Source organism: Acromyrmex echinatior, chromosome 10 (assembly GCF_024713525.1).
Source record: "Acromyrmex echinatior isolate Ae372 chromosome 10, ASM2471352v2, whole genome shotgun sequence".
Classification (NCBI taxonomy): domain Eukaryota; kingdom Metazoa; phylum Arthropoda; class Insecta; order Hymenoptera; family Formicidae; genus Acromyrmex; species Acromyrmex echinatior.
This window is the reverse complement of record NC_141861.1, coordinates 5409100-5432659: the sequence shown is the minus strand read 5'-3', so window position 1 is coordinate 5432659 and position 23560 is coordinate 5409100. Positions and strand designations below refer to the sequence as shown.

Below are 23560 nucleotides of genomic sequence, written 5' to 3'. Positions count from 1 at the left end.
ATGCGAAACACATTTTCTACGCTACTGCTTCCAGTAATGGCGCAATTGATAGCCGTTTTTATTACGTTCAGCTTTATTTGCCGCATTACCAACAAATTTGAAATTTTAATTGTCTGAAAGAAACGATCGCAACTCGCCGTTCTTTCGGGAATTTTGCATTCTTCATAATTATAAAATTCTCAATAATTCGAAGATTATTTTGGAGTAAAACTCTGAAAATTTACTTTATATTATTTTAAAAATAAAATGATGTATATGTTACATCTCATCACTAATTTATCCAAAAATCCACAATATATTATTAATCTGTTTTCATCTCTTTTTAACATGACTATTTAAATAAAAGATAATTTCTTAGTAAGATTCAAATTTAAACTCTTAGATAAACAATATTAATAATCAATGTTATCTGATTAATATCTCTGATATATAAGAATATATCTTCTTTAGTATATATATATTTGAGAAACAGACTTTCAAAATGCGTTTTGTTCAAAATTTATAATTTTTAAAAAACGAGAAAGAAAGAAAGTATACTCACAAGAAAACTGTTTACTTTATTAGAAAATAACAATAAAAATAAATCAATATGATGTGAAATATTAAACAAAATTATTGCTAAACAATTGTTAAAAATGTTAAACAAATGCATTTTGTTCGTCTCTAAAGTTAAAAAACATAATGTACTTCGAAATATTTACGTTTTTTCAGTACATATAAATTAAAGATGAAAAAATGCTTTCTGAACATCTCAGAGTAGCTTATAATATGAGCCTTTCGACACTGAACATTCCTCCATCTCTAATTAAAAAAATGAAATTTTGGACAAAATGCATTTTGAAAATCTGCTCCTCATTTAGTTTTTATATTTTCTGTAAAACTCTAATATGGTCACTTTGCCTCTCAAAAATAAGCATTCCAAATTAATATATTAATCTTATTTAAAAGGACAGACAGCACAATGACGTAGTCATATAATTTCGAATTTAGTATGCACGTGTAAAGTCTGTCGCGACACCCGTTACGGTAGCGACAACGAGGAGGTAATAGATAAATTTGGTTTTAGACTGCGTGCCCTTCCGTGAATAACAATCAAGAGCACGTTACGCACGTAACGGCGAATGAGAGTAGTAAAGCCGACAGTAGGGTGAGATTAACACGCTCGTAAAGCGGCGAACAATGACGAAAGGGGTTGGTTTTGTTGCGGGTGAGGCTCGTTGTGCGAACTCTTTAATCTTCGCCTCGTAACTTCGCGAAACGATTTCCTCGCACATTAAATGCGAAAACGAAGGAAGTGTCAGAAAATTTTGTAACTTTAATGACGCTACTAATACGAAAGACAAATTGCGTTAGGGAAATTCATCAGAGATTACAGTCTATTGTCATGCTTTTCACGTTCTACGAGCGAATATTCTTATTTTCTCTCAACGATTTGTGTATCTCGCATTCGTCTTTCCTTCTTCTCGTTAATACCCGAATTATTGTCGCATTTAAAGTTAAATTGTGAAAGTTATATTTTCCTGGTACCTTTATTTAGAAAATGAAGATGAAGAAGCATGAAAAGCAGTGTACACTCTTGAAATATATTGTCGTAGCTGCGTCGGTTAATACTCTAAATGTTTGTATCTCATGACAAAAGAGAAAAGCGAAATATCGTCTATTAAACAACGAACTAATTTAGGAGAAAGAAAAAATAATGGGTACAGGGATTTTTAATAGCGCGAATAAGTTGTTAATTGAATTTTATAATTCGATCATATTATTTAATTCATTAAGTTATTAATATTGTTTTTTTTTAACATACTGTTAAAAGAGAAAACTTGTTAAAATAGAAAATTTGTTATTTTATAGAATATTTCTTTAAGAATAGATTTAGTTATGTAGATATAATGATGACGTAAAAAGTAAAAATACCTAATACTTTTATAGTAAGCTGCTTATAAAGGCATATGTAATTATATGAGAAAAAAGTTAAACAAAATTAAAATCTTAAAAATATCCTCTAGATATTTATGTGATGTCGTAGAAAATAATTAATAATTTGTAAATTTTCGCTAAAAGATAATCAATGTCAAACTCATTAAAATACATATATAACTTAGCGAAATTTAATACTAATATAAACATGTAGCAGTGTAATATTACGTTACCCATTAAGAGACACACGATATTTAATTTCTGTATATTTAAACAGGGAGAATTGATCTCTCCTTCCAAATAATATAAAGAATTGATAGCATTATACCATTTGCTGTGCCATCTGTTGCCAATTTAATTAAATATTTTATTAATATTCATGCCCCAAGTAGAGGACGAGAAATTCAATATTCCGCAGGTCTACATTAAAGCAGAATGAATAGTATTCGTTTGCGATTGACATTGTGAACAGGTATGACAGAAACGGGTCGCCGTTTGCACAGCTTTCTATAAACCAAACAGCGAGTCACGATGTCACAGAAAGGTTTTGCGTGTGACACCTCTTCGCTTCATGGCCGGCGTGAAAACTCGTCACCGTTCCAAAATATCTTCACAGTTTTTCTTTTCTTTATTTTTCTTCCGAAATATCTTCAAGATATAATATTATATTTAGTTAGATTTTTACGTAGTGATTGCATAGATCATTTTATACTCCTCATGACGGGTTATTGGGCCGTATGATAACCCTCTCTTGACGATATAACACCTTGGCGACGGATCGAAACCGTATATATAGAGCTGAATTTAATAAAAAGGTTATTTGCCGCAACGGGACCTAGATAATTGGAATCCATATACGCGCCACTATAATGAGGTTATATATTGATAAGGGAAGGAGAGAGTGTGAGACTCGGAGAGAGCAAAAGGTAATGCAAGGAGGCGAAACCGTACACACATATGGAGGCCGGAAGGGGTTATCGAGGTGGATGCGGTGATCCAATCATCTCGAGACGCTGTCATGAAATTGCCTCCAAGCTCTATTCTATCCGCGTGGCACGGCCAATTGCCCGCCGCTTTAGAACTCTCGAAGAAACTTCGCTGCATTTCGGATTAAGTCGGCTGGGCTTAAAGCTCTTCCACCACGATCGGCGACAGAGCGTAACCGTCGCGGCGACGGCGATGGTGACGACCTGCAGGATGAAGCGATGGGGCTGAAAGAATTGTTCTTTCCACCGAATTACGTCCATTAAGTCCGAGGAGCCATGCCGCGCCGCATGAATAGAGTAGCGACGAATAAAAAGCGGTTATAACGAGCGCTTTCTAATAGAGGCGAAATATCCTGGCGAAATGTCGATTAATAACTTCTCGGCAAAAGTTAGCAGACGTTCCGCCGTTAAGGATAATCAGGCCAAGTGCCGGGGAGAGGCGGCGAGTTGGAAATATTGTTTCCTACATTGGATCGCGCGCTATTAACTTCAGAAATTGGAGCGTCGCGTATGAGGTTGGCTGCGCAAAAGGAAGATGAGAATATATACTGTGATGTTACACTCGTCGATCAAGGCGATGGTTAATGAATAGGCCCAGCTACGTCGTAAGCAGGTACGAACAGTTTGATAAGCGGTTAGCATATTATCGGTTACATATCATTTATTTGCGAAGAAATAATAAAGTACTAACAATTTGTTACTTTTTTACACAAACTGTGTAAAAATTTCTGATTAATCAAACAGTACAATAAGAGCTTTAAAATAAATTATTAATTTATTTATAAAACTAACATTTACTATACACCGTTTTATTAACAAGTGATTATGAATATTATGACATGTACAAACAATATATTTCAAACAAAACTTATAAATTTGTTTACATAATCCTATCATGACATATTAAAATGAATGTGCAATGTAAATGTTTAAAAATAACAAAAAAGTACAAGGAATATAGCACATGAAATGTAACAATCGATAAGGAATATTTTTAGATAGTTTTAAAAACGTAGATTTATAGAAAAATTGAAATACGAATTCATCGTAAAATCAACTCAAAATCAATGTGAAATATTCATTCTGCTGACTTTAGTGCTCGAAATAGATGAAATTGACGTTTTATAGTAAGAATCTTACTATCGGAAAAAGATATGATGAGATTATTTGAAAAATTGAGATTTTGAGAGACTAATATTCCTTTTTTAATTCTATATTCTCCATTTTTTTATTTATCAACTATTTTATTTATCAAGTATTGCATGCATTTTTTTATTTCTATTTATCTTCCATTGATACAAATAAAGGCAAATGTTTATCTCGGTAATTTTTAAGTCGATTATTATAGTTTGTTATTTAATGTACTTTTTTGTTTAATTATTTTTTCTTCTAATATTTTTCATCAAAATATTTGAAAATATGACAACAATTAATTTCTCATAAAATTATGTTTTATAATTATCCTTTATTTATTCCATATAAAACCAAAGCATTGGAAATATTAAAAATAATGTTATATCACGTAATCTTGACTTTAAGAGCTGATAGAAAATATATTTTGAGGAATGTTCTGGATGCAATATCATCCACATACTTCGCTCTTGTCTCTTTGAGAGAGAATATGACCCAATTACGCCCACAAAAGGGGATAGCGCATATCGCGTATATAAAGTTTCATAAATAGCACATGGACGAGATTACTCTTTGCCCTGTTCTCTTCGAGTGCAGGAAGCTGCATACATTCTTAACCTGTTTTATTTAGGTAGTCGAGCGAAATACTCCCGTCTTTTCCTCCCGCTTGTTGTTTCGTCCTTATTGCGTCGCATGCATTTTTAAACACGATTCTTTCGAGATAGCATAGAGGTGATGTACGATGCAGTCGATATCGTGCAATGTCATAAGAGGTTGACGCTCTAATTCTACGGGAGTGTACCGACACACCCTAGAATGGCATGTCGATGCATCTTCTCGAGATGGATATGTCGAATTAATATTCGCGAAATGAAATTTATCGATGTGGTGCATATTATTTGCGCGCGTCGCAAACTAAAAGAATAATGTTGCTAACAAAATGTATAATTTAAAAAATATTCGCATATAAAAACAAAATCTCTGATTTCGATTCATATATTGCATCATATGCAACGCGAGAATTGTGTAGAATGTCATACATATTATTCGATTCACATCGCGCTTGTAAATCGCAGGTATTGTATCTGATATGAGAAGGACAATTATGCAGCATGTTACATCTGGCGAATATTATATGTCAGAATTACTGAAGTAGATGCATTTGAATGCTCCAATTCCGTTAATTCAATTCGCTAAGTGTCAGCATATACATGATATCGTATCGTGTCTCACAGTAATTCAATCGTTTCTTAATTACCTCGTGCACGATATTGCATGTTTCTTAAATGGCACTGCTTGTCATTCTTTTATATTATTGTATTCTTTTTCCCGTAAAACTCTAACGGATTCTTTGCATTTTTTAGAAATATTTTATGCTGGAAATACTTCAACCGGTAACCGTGTGCAAAGTATGTCAAAATATATGTAATGATATGTTTCTGAAGAAGAAAAATCATAATATCTGTTTTATTTATAATTTGCTATTGTTGGAAGAAGAATACACGAAATTAAAAAATATTTAATTTAAAATTGTATAATTCCCCTGATGAATGGATTAATTGAAATAATAAATCATTATTTATTATATTTTTATTATATTTATTATATTTTTTATAAGTCATTATTTATTATATTTTTTGGTTCTATTTATTTTATGTATTATCATTATTAGTATTGAATAACAATACATTAATTGAGTATTCAATTAAATATTTCTGTTAGGAGAGATGATTTATAAATTTCTCAAATCGCAAATCTTATTTCTGACATACTTTTTATATACTCTGCTTCTCTCTGCATAATTTAAAAAAATAAAAATATCTTTAAAGATGTGAAAATGTCTCTATCTTCATACGATTTACATATTAAAAATAAAAATATAAAATAAAAAAGAGAATATATATATAAGTATTTATGAAAAGGTGAATATGTAAGTATTTTTAAGCGAGGAAGAAATTACACAATAATTTCGCATATTCATGTATTCATTTCCATATCATTCTCTGTGTAAATATATGAAAATACATTGACGAGATAGAGATGTAATATATGACTGTCCCACAGAGACTCTTTTACACATCTATAAAACTGAATAACTGTTATAAAAAACATTTTAAAGAACGCGCCTCGTGTATCAAGAGACATTCTGTAAAGTATCAAGTCTAGGTCCTTATTTGAATGACGCGCATATTGCGCATCATTATGTCAGATATGCCGCAGGAATGCAGGTGATTGTGCATGTTAAAACCAGAGCGCCGCATTAAAGCACGAACGTACTGCTTCATATTCTGTTCTCAATGCAGTTCTTGCAGCAACGTAGAAATTCGGGACGGAAGATAGTCGCGGCGGAAGAAAAAAGTAAAGGGAGGAAAGGGTGACGGAAAGAATGGTCGGTTCTTTAACTACTCGCGCAAGAACGAAGGATTGCGCGTTGCCTTCTTTTCTCCCGAGCGCGTTTAATTTAGCCCCGGAGCGAAAATCGAGCGAGTCACGGTAAACCGACGAACGAATAGATGGTGCACTTACAGGGAGATAAGTGGCAGCGGTGCCGGCTCCTTGTTTGCTAATCTAGAAGAGCACCCCGGGATCATCTGTTGCAAGCTGTTGCGGCGAAGAGCGATCGCTAATGGTGTTAGACTCACGCTTCTCACTCGCCACCCCGCTCATCCCATCCGCGTGCGAATACGCGCGTACACGCACACTAGCCCTTACCGTCTCTCTTTACATACTTTGAGGAGCCGGGACAGAAGGTAATCGATCACCAGCACTCAAACGGAATACCGCGATAGCTTTCTATGCGATGATCGGTCCGATCAATCCTTTAAGCTCGAATAATAAATGCGAGCAAAATCATCAGCTGGCTATTATGGAAGCGATGATGAAAGATATCTAACAATCTTATATGAAAAGATACTGTACTCCTCAAAGATTCTGTTGTTATTCTTCTGTTGTTACGTACTTCAAAGTATACATACCAAAATGATGATGTATTGATGAACTTCTAAAGGGCTCTGCACAATCAAAGAAACAGTGAAGAAATAGTGAAGAAACAGGGAACAGAGAATACGAATTTCAATCAATCAAAAACGATGCACTATGGAATACACAGTTTCTGATAATTTGAAATTCTTAATCTCTGTTTCTATTCTAATTCTTTGTTCCTATTCCTTGATTGTACGAAGCTCTCCTAAGTTTGTACTGATATTGTTTAGAATTAGAGGAAATTCTAAATATGTAATAATTCGAAGATAGATTTATAAGAACTTATATACGTATATATATATACATATATAAACAGTCACTGAAAAGTAAACAATGAAGCATAAATTTTATGTATAGATATGAGCACAATAGAACAATTAAGAGATATTACAATTTAAACGAATTACGTATATCGATCTGTTCAAATGGCAATGCCATATATTGAACAATTGTGATATACGCGTGTAATAAGCATCTTTCATGTTTTTATATTATACGTATAATCTGATTTTATTTTAATAGCAGGATTTATTAATAAGCTTCTATTGAAAGTACAATTATAAAGTAGAAGTTATTTTTATCTTATGGCAACACACGATAACTCTTCTCTTTTCGTTCTTTTGATATCACTCGAGATCAATAATTCTTATGTACACAAATTCGCAATCTTTCTCGCGTTCGTGTAGAATACGAGTACGCTAGTGCAATCGCAATTATCCCTAATTCAATGTAAGTTCTTACACAGTGAAAGCAGAATTTCAATCTTAAAGTTTTCCCCGTGGTTCATTACTCCATACCGTGGTACAAAAGCTACGGAATTACATCGAATATTAACATTGGATTCAGTATGGCCACTTATATCCCCGGGATACATCGAAAACTACTGAGAGGTCAGTAACAAGGTAAAAAAGTTTATGTCGACGTAAAGAAATTATGAAGTTCAAAATCTCATTGCGTTTAATGAGAAAGTAGCCCGGCAGTAGCAGCTCTCCTTCTGCCTTGGCTCCTCCACCGCCGGAAGTTGTCAGAGTAGCGCCTATGGAAAGAAGACGCGAAAGATATGGCGTTGAATGCAATATGTTTCTTAACGGTACGGAAATTTATTTCCAATTCTCTCAATGGCGTATCCTTCTTATCTCGTTTTGATATCCATTTATCGGGAATCCATTCGTAGCGAACGCCGGATTCTGGATGCAGGATGGGCTCGCGAAATTTCTTTATCCTTCCCTGGAGAGCCATTTATCCCGTTACCGGACGGGCCACTCGTCGGAACATTTCGATGGTGGGCCACTTTTGAATTCATAAATTTCAGTTTTCTGTATGAGTTTTACGGTCGGCTAAGAATAGTGGTGAGAATTAAATGGATGACTACGTAATACGCTATTCGTTGTTCGAAATAATACTATAGGATAATAATTCGATGTTTCAAGATTGTGAATCCGTACGATCGATATGCGGATTATAAGTTATAGTTTGTGGCGCAAAGCAATTAGAAGCTTCTTGTCCTTTGAGACAACAGTATTTACTCTATGCTGCCGTAATCGCAGATGTTTCGTGAGAATCGGCTTATAAACTATAAGAATCTTCTCTTATTTTTCTTCAAATTTATATATATATATACATGTAAATTGAAAAAATAGCTTTATAGTGTATATTTATAATAATATTTTAATAACAAAAAAAACTAAAATTTGATGTGTATATTAAAACATTAAAATTTTTAATAATAATTCATCTGCAAAGTATTTATGTGCTGACGGCAGAAAAAAAGCACAAAAAAAGATTTTGCATTTCATTTTGCTTACATTTACATCGCGTATCGCGTATCTAGTTTGCACGCAAGATATATAAAAGCAGATCCATGCTGTGCAGCGTCCTCTTGTCAAGATACGCGGCGAGCGGTTACATTTTCATCTGTGCACGTGAAAAGGATTCCAGGCGAAAGCTCGTCGAGGGACGCCATACAGGTGCCTCGTGTACCGAAAAGAGGGAAGGGTTCAGAGTGGGATGGGCGCTCGTAAATCGTGCTCTATGTAACGATCGGGCATAGTAATGAGGACAAATGAAGTGGCTGAATTATACGCGAATGTCCCTATGGGAAGCAGGTACCCACTGCTCATGAGTTATTCATGGGAGTCTATCATAGCCACTCCATCCAGATTGCGAGATTAATCGAGCGCGCGCACTCCTTTGCTCGTCCACCGAGCGCTACCCCTTTACGTCTGAATGTCTCCCAGGCTTCTTCACACCTCACCGGATCGAGGCATCTCTGTTTCCTCAATTTTCCGTTCGACAAACGAGTTTCCGCATCGAATCATCGGACTCGTATATATCTGCGTAAACAGATCGCATCGCATCGTGGATATAACGTACGTGGATTGTCTCGAGAAGAGCGAATGATATTTTACGGATATAAGCAGATTTTTTTTTAAACAAAATATTGAGAGATCATCGTTTATTTAAATTTTTATATTATAAAATGGAATATCTTGGTAGTACTAAATTAATTTCAAATTAAAATTCTATTTTAGACAATCGTGATTTAATAATCGTAATTAATATGCATATAAAAATCATGAAGTAAAAAAGCATATAATATTTATATCTATATATAATTAATAAAATAAGTATTTCCTGAACTCTCTTAAAATTTAGTCTTTAAAGGCATCTTAGATATTACGTAAAAATTTACATATTTTATATATTTATATATTTTTTCTACTTTCAAAAAATTTTATGAAATTTAAATGACACGTTAACTTATTGAATACACAACTAAATGAATTATAATCACTATTCAATCGCACACAAATGAACAAGCTATTTGCAAATTGCTAATGTGAAAAGTACGACTTAATGAGTAATCAGTCATGCGTAAGGGTCAATTGCATCGAATGCAAATGTAACTCGTCGCTTGCTGATACTATTCTAATCGACCTCTTTATAAACTCGCATTCCACGCTACCAGTTTATTCGCTATTAAATCACTCTGATTTAAGCACTAATCAGTTTTCATTCTCATTACGATTCAATGATTATTCTCGTTTGTTACAATTCAGTGATGATTATTAACAGTTATATTTTGATAATACAGTTTCTGCTTTAGATATCATTTTTTTCTTCTCTTTCGATTAAATATTTTTTCATAAAAATAAAAGTTACGTGAAGAGGATTTAAGTTAAGTTAAAATAATTATTTGATATAATTTTTATTTCACGTCTAATAAATTAAATTGAGAAGACGTCATTTTTTTATTTTATTAATTAGTAAATGAAACGATTTCAAATATTTTTATTTTTACTGCATTTTTACTTTTGTCACCTATATGATTATTTGATATTAAAATCCTATAAATTATACATTGATATCATTGCATCTATTTGACACATATTTCAATAACTCACTATTATTATGCATAATAATGATTTCTGTCGTTATATTGGCAAACTGATTTTCAACATTTATTTCGATTTCCAATGAAAAATAAAAACATGAGAGGAATCCGTAATTACGAATTTACCATTGATTATAAAATTCTGTGTTTCGAGCAAAAGATTGCAATAACCTAATTTATGTATTGATCCATACGTTCAATTTCTTGTGCAGTTTTAGCTGAAATATCTGTCATTGCGTTACGTTATTATTGCAATTCAAATATATGCAATCTTCGTGCTATGATCACGGTGCATTAACTTTTAACTGTTTCCGCGCATGATCGTACATTGTATTTATCGCGTGTGCTTTTACTTTTGCATCCGAAGTAGAAGTTTATCTAAGGTCCGCAATCTACCTTGTTTCTCAGAGATATACGAGACATCGTTACAATCGGAGCAAGAAACTTAGATTCAACGAACAATTTTCGATTCAATTGTAAATTCCGCGGTGACATAAAAGCGTGCACGTAATTGCTGGTATCGCTTCAACCAATTAAAGCTTAAACTCATATAAAACCGTTAAAGGGAAGTTTCCTGCACCGTCCACAATACCGGCACGCGCACGGTGCAATATCGTGGAAACGGATTTATATTGTTTTCGATGCTACAGATTATTGTCTCAATGGCAAATTAAAGATTAGACATCTTAAACATAGCAAAAGTCAATCTAAACTTAATATCTATGAATTGATTATGATTTGTCATTAATATATCTAATGTCTGGGTTTATATGAATCGTATATATTTAAGACTCTTTAAGTGATGACAATTTAACGAATTTATCGTAGATAAGAATCTCTTGGTAAACTTTAGTATTGTTATGTGTTTTCATCTAACGTAATTTTTTTCTCTTGAATCTTGCGAAACTACACTTTACTCTGGCCAGTGTACACGTAATTTGATCGACCTCGCACTGCAATACGTCATTTCTCTCGGCACACGCTCCATTCTTACTCCTCTTGCTCGCGATCCCATACTCTTTCGATCCTTCGGTGCAATATGACGTTTATCCGTTTGAAAAGCGAGATTTTATTGCCCGTGTAAATCCTGGATTTCATCGCAATCGACATACGGCACCAGGCATTTAGATTTATTATCGGCAACAAAATTATAGCGAGTCCGACAACACTAATACTGATCGGTGCGAGAGCACGTTGCAGAAATCGAAAATATATTGAAATTAATGTCAGAGCTGCGAAACAACAAATGACGATGGGACGAATGGTCCCGCGAAAGAAGTTCAAAATTCACGATGACATATAACATTCCAATTGACAGGGGTAGAGTAGTAATCCGGCAACAAGTGAATATACGCTTGAAATTGAAGTCTGCGCTGCTTGAGAAATTCCCGGAGTCAGATCGATTTAGAGCTTGTTCAATCAGGAGGTAAAGCCTCTTTGCTGACGACCGAAAGTCCTCGCTAGGGCTGACGACGATATCGGCAATGTCGACAGTAGCATCGACGATAATGGCGGTGGGGTGAAATGATTTGTCCTTGGCCATTATTGCTGCAGAAACCAGCGGTCGTCGGCGGATAGGCAGTCGGCGGCAGGGTTAAATCGAGTAAAAGCACCGTGAGAGAGCTCGGCAACGTGAAAGGGTTTCTCTCACGTACGTGGTACGTGTATGTCGATACTGCCTGTCGAACGGTAAAATAATAATGGAGAGAAGCGAAGACGTAGAACGCGAGAGCCGATTTCTACGGAAGTCTGCGCCCGCCCCGTTTTTAGATGTCGAATATTTTTCCAGACGACATGGTCGGCCAGAAACTATAATGCTCTGAATGTCCTCGAGTCGCGTTTTATGATTGTCGAGAGATAAGGAAACTTTTGCTGCGGGTCTTTGAATTAGAATCTCAACCGAAACATTTGTTCCGTATCCTCCTCACGTTTTTCTCCTATGGCCGAAATTAATCCCACAAGACAACTATCCATTGCACATTGAAATTTTACGGGGATCCTAAAGTCGTCTCTGTTTTACCGATTTATTTTAAATAAGTAAGTATTTTTTAACTGCCTTTTCACCTTGATTTAAAAATCCTTTTCCACGATTAAAATATAAACGATAATGTCCATCAATCGATTTTATATTAAAAACGAAAAAAGTTGGACAATTATAGTAACAATATTTGCTTTAAGTACAAGTTTTATACTTTATACATATAAAACAATCGTGATTATATATATAGGCTATGAATTACATGAACAATGTGTGGAGTTTTTAGAATTAGACTTAGATATCTAATATGAAAGATTAATTAGAAAATTTACATATATGGTGTGTGTGTGCGATATTAAGTAGCAGTGTAATAATATGTCAGTGATGACACTATGTAAATTTATGTGTGTAAGTCCGATTGAATCGGTAAAACAGATGACTTTAGGATCCCTTTAACAGTCCTTGACAATAACAAGAGTCATGCTTTAGATCGAGCATAAATCCTATTGATAGGTAAATGGTATACCTTGATATACGATGAGAAGAGTGTTGTATATAATTTAAAAAAAAAACAGACGCATGTGAACTAAATGGATTAACAAGATAAGAAAACACGAAAATAATCAACAGGAAAAACAAATGTGCTAAAGTAAATTTATGACAATGAGGATTCCTATCATAAAGAAGAACGTTACATATCACGAAATCGATATACGTAAGTAGTCTAATGGGAGCAACACCCATGTTGGAACAAAAGGAAGAAATGGGAAGATGTAATTTAACGTGTCTCGATGCTGAAACAGGACGGTAGTGGCAGTGTATGTTTCCCGAGACAAATTTCTCCATTGCTTCTATCGATAATTCTTTTACTGGAATGTGGATGTACCGAGAGCCAGTCGCGCCAGAATAAAATATTACAAGATCGTACAGTAAAGAAGATGTCGATTGCACGAAACCAGCGGTGTAAAATGTGGAACCGGGACAGCTTAAGAGCAACGTCGACGCATTAACGTCGTTCCACTAAGCACTGGTTTCTCGCAAGAGTCAATGACATTCGTTGCATTACTCTGCACGAAGGCGGAGACATTATGCTGCTGTCGAGACTGGATGGTAGCCAACGATTAAAAGAGTATCTACCTATATGTATATTCGATTTTTCTACTTCGACATATATATATATATATATATATATATATATATATATTAGGTGTTGGAATTAATTCGTAGCGTTTTACAAGTGATGGGAAGTACTTTCATTAATGTATTTTTTAATGCTCATGTGAAATAAATAACATTCTTTCATTAAAAACGCTACGAATTAATTCCAACACCTAATATATATACTTGTAGTTGCATTTACAATATGCATTGAAAGTCATGTTGAGAAGAATACCGATAATATTTTATTAACTATTAAATACTTTGGGATTTTAGTTGATTAAGCTCTCGGCTTTTACTCTTCCGCTGATTTTAAGAAGATTAAAGTATAAAATAGTTTTAAATTCAGATTTAGCAAGTTGTTGTTAAAAATTTTAAAATCATAAAACTACAAGAAAATTGGAACAAAAAGTTAAGATTAGATTTCTTTTTATAACATAAGTCGAACATTATCAAAACACATATAACATATTGTGATAAAACGCATAACTTTATTGTAGCATTTAATACATATATGCAATGTATTTGAATGATATTACGATTGAATCCGCGAAGTGACGGTCCGCTAAATGAGAGATCATGAATTTAACGACGTATCAGAAGATTGGAGGAGTGACGTAAGCAAAGAACAGAGGGAAGTGAGATTCCTCGATATGGGGACTACACCACGAAAATCATTCCCTCCAAGATCCTGACATCGGAACGGTTCGGAGCATCAATTTTCCTCGGCTCTATCGTGCGACTACGTTCGACGACCGTGCACAGCGTTTCCGGCTGTACCAACATCCGCCAGTTCCTGTAGGACGCCATGTACAACGGCGAGAAAGGGATTGGGGAAGTTCTGTGCTTGGGCACTTTGAATACACTTTGCCTGAAACGACGTAGCCTCGTAGACAGATCGAATTCTTGTTCCCTCTCGTCTCTTTTCCTTTGTTACTCTTCCTTCGTGGATCCTAAAGTATGTGTCGTTTTATCGTTTTTTCGATGCATGCCTTTTATTGCCCGTTCATCGAATATATATCGGTATAAAAATACGATATACTAAACGAAATGGGGAAATTTTTAAGGGAGACCACAGGAAATAAAGTTTCATCTCGCCATAAGAATAGATAAACCTGCAAAAATAAAGAGGATTCTTTTATAAGGATTAAGACATTGTTTATGTGCAGAAGAGATGTGTTGAACGTTTTTGTTAATCCTTCCGGTCGGAATTCAATTAAACGCTTTTATATCGAATTCCAGAAATGGTTACGGATTGTGTATAGAACAGGTTTGTGTAATATAGGGTACAATATACTGAAATAACTGCGATACGTTCTGCCTAGACGCAATATACACTCTGTGTTTAGTGGTTGTAACAAAACGTTAAACCAAACGCTGCCTGCCCACATAGCTATTAACATGGCTCTATCGTTATGAATTTAACATTATTTGCCGCAGTGCGCTTAATACTACTACGTTAACATTATGTTTATCGCATAAGTTTGCGTATAAACCTTCTTGTTAAACTCTGACTTTATCAAAAATTCCATTTGCATCATTGAGCTAAGAATATTAGAGGTTGGTTCACATACTTGCTGGTGCTTCGAAAAAAATTTGTTACTGCAATATAGAAATATGCTGGAGTTTTCTCGTTTTGCGGTTTAATTCTCTGCAGTCGCAGAGCCTGACTAAGTATTTTAAGCAAATCCTCTCAATTTTGCCTCAATGTGGTTCTAAATACAGTAAAATGACATCCACGATTAGTGTGCTGGTTTGACTCGAATAATTCATACAAGTCTCCTATGCGTTCGTGTTTTATATACAGCGTAAATAACACTTTCTCGGACTGTGTCTACACTTTGAAAACTCTGCGTCTGTATACGAATCATTGTAGTAGTTTCGAGTAGTCTCGTCACCCGATCGATATCTCGTCTTATCCAGTGATGCGAAAGTATCTTCGTGCGCGTCTTCAATTCGACCTGAAAGACCTTTGCGCTTCAGAGATATAGGCGGTACATCTGTAATACGGCGATACACTCATTGTCGAGACTGCATGAGAACGCGTTGCACTCGTGACGAATACGAGATAGCTGTTTGAAGAGTCGTGACACTATGCTTGTAATGCGATGTAATTGCAACTGCTTGAAAGCCCAGGAACAATCGAAGATTTCCTTTTCGACGAGCATCAGAGATCTCTTGGTGTATAAAAGGATGAAAAGACTGCAGAGTATGTCGCTATATATATAGTTTGAATTTTGTAATTAAATTGGACTAGCACAAGAATGTAACAAAATATTCACCTAATATTGTCTTAAATAATATTTTTTGGATAAATAAGATTGACATTTGACATTCTAAGTAAATGATATCGTTCTCTTACTTCAAAAATATAAAAAATCACTAAAAAAATATAATTTTTGAGTTATTATTATATCATGAATGAGTTAGGTGAGGATTATTCTATCAATCAAAGGTAAACTATCTTTACTTCATTATTCACGAAATAGCATTTATGTCGTTTCAAAGTGATTGTAATATCTTCTGCAAGAGTGACACAGTTGTGTGTTGTTTATAAATAAAAAAAAAGTTTTTTTACAGAGAATGTTTTTTAGTTAGAACAGTTTTAGATTGAAATTTGAGGAAACAATTTTTTTTTATTTTGAATTTAGCTAATCTAGTTGAATATAAACTGATGATATTTTAAATTGTATCATTTTGATGAATTATTCATAGATATCAAAATTATCACACCTTAAAAAGGATGGTTTTTTTTTAAGGAGTGAAACAAAAATGGCAATGTTTCTAAGAGTATGATCTTTTTGTCGATATTATTTGATTAATCAATAATTTTCTAATAAGTTGGAAAAACTTGATTTTTTAAGTTTTGTCACTTTTGAAGTAAGGAAACTGTCGCCAAAGATATCGCAAGCTAAAATTTACTAATATAATCTAATTAATTTATAATGTACACATATTTAAAATAAATATGTATATATTGTCTTTACCTAAAATTTTCAAATTATTAGCGAATATAATTTTTATGTAATAATAACATAATTGCGATACAAATTTGTTTCGTGCGAATACGTCAGGAAATAACAATTTCAATTCTCGTTGTAAAAATGCTTCATCTTCAGATAACATACTTCTTACACCGGCTGATATATTTCATAGTCATATGCAACAGGCCGTTTTTCGATGTTACCTCAGTGTGGTTGCATTGTAAAGGAATTCTAGAGGTGAGCCCTGGTTTCTGCAGAATAGCTAAATCGCATGTTGCATACGTAACGTAAGACATATCGCCTTCCAGAAGTACGTAACACATTTTCTTAAAAACGTAGGGAAGGGTAGTCATAGAAGAAAAAAAATATGTTGATTACATCGGTTTTTCAACAAGCATTTCCAGTATCAAATGAATACATAGTAATTGCTTGTAATTATAGAGATAAGAATTTCACACAAATGCAATAGTTATCGAAAATATGTGAGCAGATGTTTTTTTCGGACTTTAATTCTCCTTCTATTCAATTTTATTACACAATTATACGTTTGGATCAATATGATTAAAAAGCTTTAAAAAATAAAAAATTTTTACAGAAAAGAGATCTTATATTAACTCTCGATAGTATTGAACCTTTTGGATTCAAGTGAACATTTTAACTCGCACTTATCTATAAAACTCTTGCTTATGTTTTTGGACATAATTTTTAATATACTTATCTAAACCTTTCTTTATTTACAGATTTGGATTTTGTACTATTCAGATTTTTTATTAAAAAAAAAAATTAATGAAATTTGTGAAATATACAATAAAAAGAAAAAAACTTTAGATTCAAAATATATGTAAATTAGGATATATTTTGATTGTTGTAATTGAAGATAACTGACGAAGCAATCAAAATCATCAATACCAGAGAAAAAAGGTTTTAAATAAAATAATAAGAAATAATTTTAATAAAATAGTAAGGAATTAAATTACATTTTGGATAAAATAGATTCGAATAGACCAGCAAGGTTAAGCTATACATATTAATGCGTACCATAAATAATTTCTTTAATAACTATACACATATAATAAATCGATAAAGAACACAGTGTAATTATACTTTAATGTTGAAAGAAAATTCGGTTACAAATTCGTCAAGGAATATAGTTAAAGCCGCGAAGTTTGTTGCGAACTTTATGAAACATCCGATATATTGCATAAACAACCGTAGCAGCTGATACGTTCCCTGGTATCTCAGCTATTCACGTGTGACGACACTAGTGAATGCTGATGCTCAAAAGTTATAAGAGCAAGGGAAGCTTCTTCAGCGGCTTGGATGAGGGAGGATAAACGCCGTATACAAAACGTACGAGACGTTCTTAACTTGAAACTGCCTCCGACACCCCGAGGCATAAGACGAGCTCGCTTACAATTCAAGGCATACACCCGTACGGTACGGGCGGTAAAGGGAAACCTACGGTCCATGGTAGATTCTCACGCGGTAAACGAATTAGAGGTTGATTTCTCGGGTAGGTAGCCACCTATCCACTCTTCTCGAGTACAACGACCATTCCTCTACTATGCCGTATCATCCTTCCGGTTATCTATCGTACTTCTCGCCACGAATCGAGGTAAAGGGTTAGATATACCATTGGGCAACGAGCCTGGCATGAGTGCCATAGCACGAGAGATAAAACCAATCACATGACACTATACACACAGAAATTTATTGCCGTAGATTATCTGGCGAGAGTCCAAACACAAACACATTTCTTCCTTCGACCACTCGTGAGACGGGTCGTTTGAGGGGGTAAGAGAAGATATGAGCGAAGAGAGCCATTGAGTGAGAGAAAGAGAGAGGGGAGGGAAGGAGAGAGAGAGAGTTTAATATAGGAAGAAATAAGATAGAAATACGACTCGTAAGTTGGATGGGGAAGATACAGTGAGCGAGAGAGCGGAAAGCTCCGACGATGGGCGCGGGTCGTCGAGCTTTCTGCTTGTTTCTTACCCCTGTACTCGCCCCCGCCCACACGTTCGAGGTTCTCCCTCTTTGAACCTCGTAGAAACGAGGGGATTTCCCCGGCAAAGACGTGCATCGCTTTTTATTGTCGGATAGACTGTTTGAACAACAGCCAACGTGGCAATCCGAGCCCTGCTATGCGTAGCGTTGTTTGCGCCTTCTCTTCTTGTCCCCTTTTCCTACTTTTCCTTCATTTCCTCTCTGCATTACAACGCTCGCGTCTTTAACTACGCAATCCGATCTATCTTGCTCCTTTTGCGCTTCGTATGCGTAAATTATACATACGCCAGAGAAAATAGACCACAACTTATTGGACTAAAATAATGCGAGAGCTAACTGCTGGCTGACGGATGTACGTGAGGTAATCCTGTAAGTAACGTACGGTTAGCCGCTAAAACATGTTTAGTTGTAAAGTTTAATCCAAATTTATGTACATTACTTTATGCAAGTACAACATATTATAAACGCATATGACTTATTAATGAATTTAGTATGTCAATAATTTTTTATTTGATTAATTCTTTATAATAAAAAATATTATTATAATAAAAAAATTATATTTGAGAAATTAATCAATTAAAAGAATGCAAAAGTTTAACTCGCGTGAAATTATATCCACTTTATCTACTTATAATAATTAATTTGAAATGTTTATAAAAACTAAATATTTGTGGAATAATCTATTAAATAGATATCACGATAGCGATTTTATAATGTACTAAAGTGCTCGTTCATAAACGAGGAAACGAAAAGTCGGTAAGAATAAGACATAGTATGCGCATTTGCCAAGAATATTCTGATATCCAAGAGCTGATATCTGCTTCTGTATCCTAGCCAATAATCTATCTTCAAAAGTAACTTAACGGGAAATCGACGTCCAACGCGGAGTCGAAGCCGAACAGAAGCAGGCACGCAATGGATCGGAGTATTTCCAGCGGCAGGAACAACATTTTCCGCAGGGATGAGGCAAAGTGAAGAAGTTTTCCTATCGTTCGCGTCCGATATTTGCATAGCAAGATCAATACCAAGTATTGCTAGATCGAGGGCATCAGAGAAATGGTTATTACTGTGTATCTCACACGAAATAATATCCATCATAGATTTAATTTATCATATTTGAGACTGACACAATTTTTTGTATTACATGAAATAATGCGATGGTAACGAAATAATATAATTCATAAAAATGAGATCTGATTATATTATTATATATTAATTACGTATTTTTTTATATTATATTTCCATAAATAACTATAATCTGTAGACGACTTTAAGTATAGCTAAAACATTAGTTTAAATGTTTTTCTAATAAGTGTAGAAAGTTGTTTTTATCATTTACATTAAATCTGAGATTATAATCCTATGACAGGAGAATTTAATTAGATTCCTATGATTAATCGAAAATGTTTTACAGTACGTAACTTTGAAATATTTAAACGATCTTAAAAATAGATTATCTAACATCGTACAGAAAATACAGCTGACTAGTCTTCTCAGCGTTCCCGAATGTCATTCAGAGCAGAGTTGAGAAAATGGCGACTTTTGTCTTCTTCTAGGTAACCCATTCATAGTCGTAGAAGTGGACGATGAAGCAATCGTTTCAAATCGGTCGTTAGTAAGAAAGTCGTTCGCAGGATCTTTCGGCTCTAAAAGAAGAGCAAGATATCTCGAGAAAGTTTCTACCTATAATCATCGTGCGGTCTTTAATCTAAAATGGCGTGAAATCTGAATCTTTCCATTCTATCTATTCATTCCTTTAATCCAAAATTACAGATTTCAGAAAAAAAATTAATTTAAAGGTATTAGCAGTTATATTACATTATATATAACTGATTTAAAAAATGTTATCAATTAATTTCAGAACGCGTATTAAATACTCGAATAAACTTAATTATTATTAATTTCTCAATTTTAGCCGCGATGTAGCTTAAGTACGCAATTATTGGTAAAGTATTGTGCTTTGAAACAACGTGGTATCACGTAAAACAGTACAACAACCAATTATACGCTAATAATTAGTGGACTGTGTACGCAATAATACAAGTCCATGGTAAAGTTTCTTGTGCATAGTGCGTATGTCGTAAACATACTTAATAACATAACCGCGTTAATTAACGGCAATGATTTGTCTTTCCGCTAATGTTTCCTAATATCTAATAATGAACTGATAAACATGGACCACAATACCTTTGTTTGCTGTTACTAAACAGTTCGCTCATTTTAGTTGATTCAGTATCCCGTTCAGTATCCCGTTGCTTCTCGCAAATCAAGCTTATTCAGCATTGGTACGGCCTTTAATTTGCGCAACAATGCTTTTCACGCGTTATGCGTTGCACGGTCAGATTCGAACTCTGTTAAACGTTTCATTTATGCGATAAGGTATCATTAAATATTATCGTAACATTAGGATTGCGGGTAAACTTCGGGTGTATCTACCGTGATAGAGGGAATGGGAAAAGTTCATCGAGATGTCAAACAGTTTCTACTCGCGAATACTGACAGACTGTGAAACTTTGGGATGTGTCTCGTCGTTAATGGATACGATACTTCTTGGCATTCCTGCCAAAACAGTTTCGCATGTTTTATTAAGAAGTTCTCGACCTTGAATGGATACAATAAACATAGATTATAGTAATGGAGATTTTTTTTCTAATACTCCTAATTCACCGTGCCCAACTTCCAGCTTTCCTTTACGCTTCTCAAGCGCTTCGTAGTACTCCGGAAGGTGCCAAGGATACCGAATCGATCACGATACCCTACTCGCAACGACGGAACGGACCGTGTAAATTTCCACCTCTACATCGTCGACATTTCTCATTAATCGCTGATCGATCTTCTTGCTGGGTGATTAACGTCTCGTACGGCGATAGGCGAAAGAGTAACGGCAGCGGTGTCAAGGGGAGATCGAGACCGGAAGAAGAGAACAATCAAATAGAGAGAGAGGAGGAAAGAGGAGAGAGACCGGTCAGCAGACAGCTGGACTGACGGATCCCTAAAAGTAAAGGACGGCGGGCATGAGGTCGAGTGTTCTCCAAAAAGCATGACGGTACGCTCGAAATAGACACGAGATACTATAGATGATACGATTGCAAGCGAGATCGTAACGGCTGTTAATTCATCGTACGTCGTAACAGCTATTCGTCTTCTATACGTCACATAAGTATGCCCTGGCACTCGTTGAGGTATTGGAGCGTAAGGAGACACAAGGCATAATTTCCTCTCGCCCCACTGTCGTCACTATGAAGCACATAATGAATACGCGCACCATGGTTGCATAGCTGTGTCACGTGTCACGAGGGAAACTTTGAGCCCTTGTCATCATGAAACAGCAGTCGCACACATTACACGGTGTCATTATACGGAATTTGAACAACGATGACGATAACTGAATGGCAGGAAAAGAACACGGTTGAAAAAGAAGCCAGAAAGTTTATTACGTGATAATACCGCTTTCAGCAACAAAAAACGTAATCTGATACACGACGCATTATCATTCAAGATGCAAAATTCGATAACTTATTTAATACTGTAATCTCTTTGCGAAAGTTCTATTAAGATATCCTAGTTTATCTTTCCCTCGTAAAAGTAGCTTATAATGCGCATGCAGTCTAATCTTTTCGACTTCTTGTAAAAGTTGGCATATAAATGATTTCTAGTGAATATAAAAATATTTCTTATGTAAAAAAAAATCTATCGATTTGTATACATCAATTTTTTTTTATTATATCTATAAATAATAACAAATTTTATTAATAATAATTTTAATGTTAGCCTATAAAATGCCATAAAAAGATGTTTTTTTTTGTAACTATTTTCTATTTATTGTATATAAATTAGACGAACATGCAATGAAATGGTAATCATTATACTTGATTGCATCGTATTCTGCCATTAAAAAGTAAAAAAATTTACTGTTAAGAAGATAAATTTTCTTCCAAGAAAGCTCGAGTAATAGCTTAAATTTCGCGCTACGCTGTTACTTATCGAGAAGCACGACATTCCTTTCTCAAGAAATATAGTACGTTTCTTCGAGAAATAGATCTTTTCTTATTATATACTAATCAAATACAACTCAATATCGATATGCGTAATTACAAATCCTTCGATTTTTAAAACCTAACAATAGATATCCGATAAGAAGCTGCATAATTTTCTATAATATTAAAGATTAAAAGTAGACTAAAGAAAGCAAACGATATATTTAGAGTTTGAATTATGTCATGTGACACTTGATTAAAAAAAAATAAAATTCTGGTGACAAGTTAACAACGTTCCCATGAAGATCCGACAAGTTTCGTAAACTTCGAACGATGATCTCTAAGAAACTGAAAATCTGGAAGAATTGACATCTTCGACATTAATACTTTATATGTAAGACATTCTAAACCAGAGAATGACTCTGATTAAACAATAAATCTAATAAAAAAATAGAGATATATAATTTTTTAGTATATTTTACATTTTCAATTATACAAAATCAAAAGTGAACGAGAAATAAAAAAATAAAGAGTCGAAATAAAGTTGCGGTCCATCTTATTGTAGATCATTATTCCTCTTCTGAAGAATAATAAATCAAAGGTTGTAAATTAATATCTCATATTATTTTTAGAATAAAAAAATTAACTGTGATAATAGAAATTCTAGTTTTCTCAAATACTTAAGAAAAGAGCTTGTATTATGGAATTGGTTGCTCTGATTCTGAATTCTTTAAATAGCTATCGCAATCCCAATTGTAAGAGATATAGAAGGAAATGCTGTGCGCATCGTAATAGTATAATATTGCATCTAGATAAGGTAACAGTCTTCGCTCGTTAACGTTAAAATCTTACATTTCGTTTCTGCTGAATATACTCGAAATTCGTATTACAGAAAAGCTCGATTCACCACGTACAATGTTTATGCGTTCTCTTTCACGCTAAGAACAATGGCTCCGAGAGCAACCGACCAAAGCGAGTTTCCGAGGTTACCAAAGATTCATCCTTCTAGTCGTGCATTTGTATGTATGCGTTGATGCGTAACTTAATAT

The 23560-nt window shown here is 34.3% G+C and overlaps 2 protein-coding genes and 1 pseudogene across 9 annotated transcripts in view; 2 read left to right on the top strand and 1 right to left on the bottom strand.

Annotated features, from left to right (window-relative positions):
* Positions 1-23560, top strand: part of LOC147908240 (uncharacterized) — a 539816-nt gene that overhangs the window by 48505 nt on the left and 467751 nt on the right. The gene's annotated exons all lie outside the window — the stretch shown is intronic.
* The window catches only part of LOC105151373 (Dpr-interacting protein kappa), a 196235-nt gene that overhangs the window by 159891 nt on the left and 12784 nt on the right, over positions 1-23560 (bottom strand). The gene's annotated exons all lie outside the window — the stretch shown is intronic.
* LOC147908244 (small nucleolar RNA SNORD36) lies at positions 720-792 on the top strand (annotated as a pseudogene).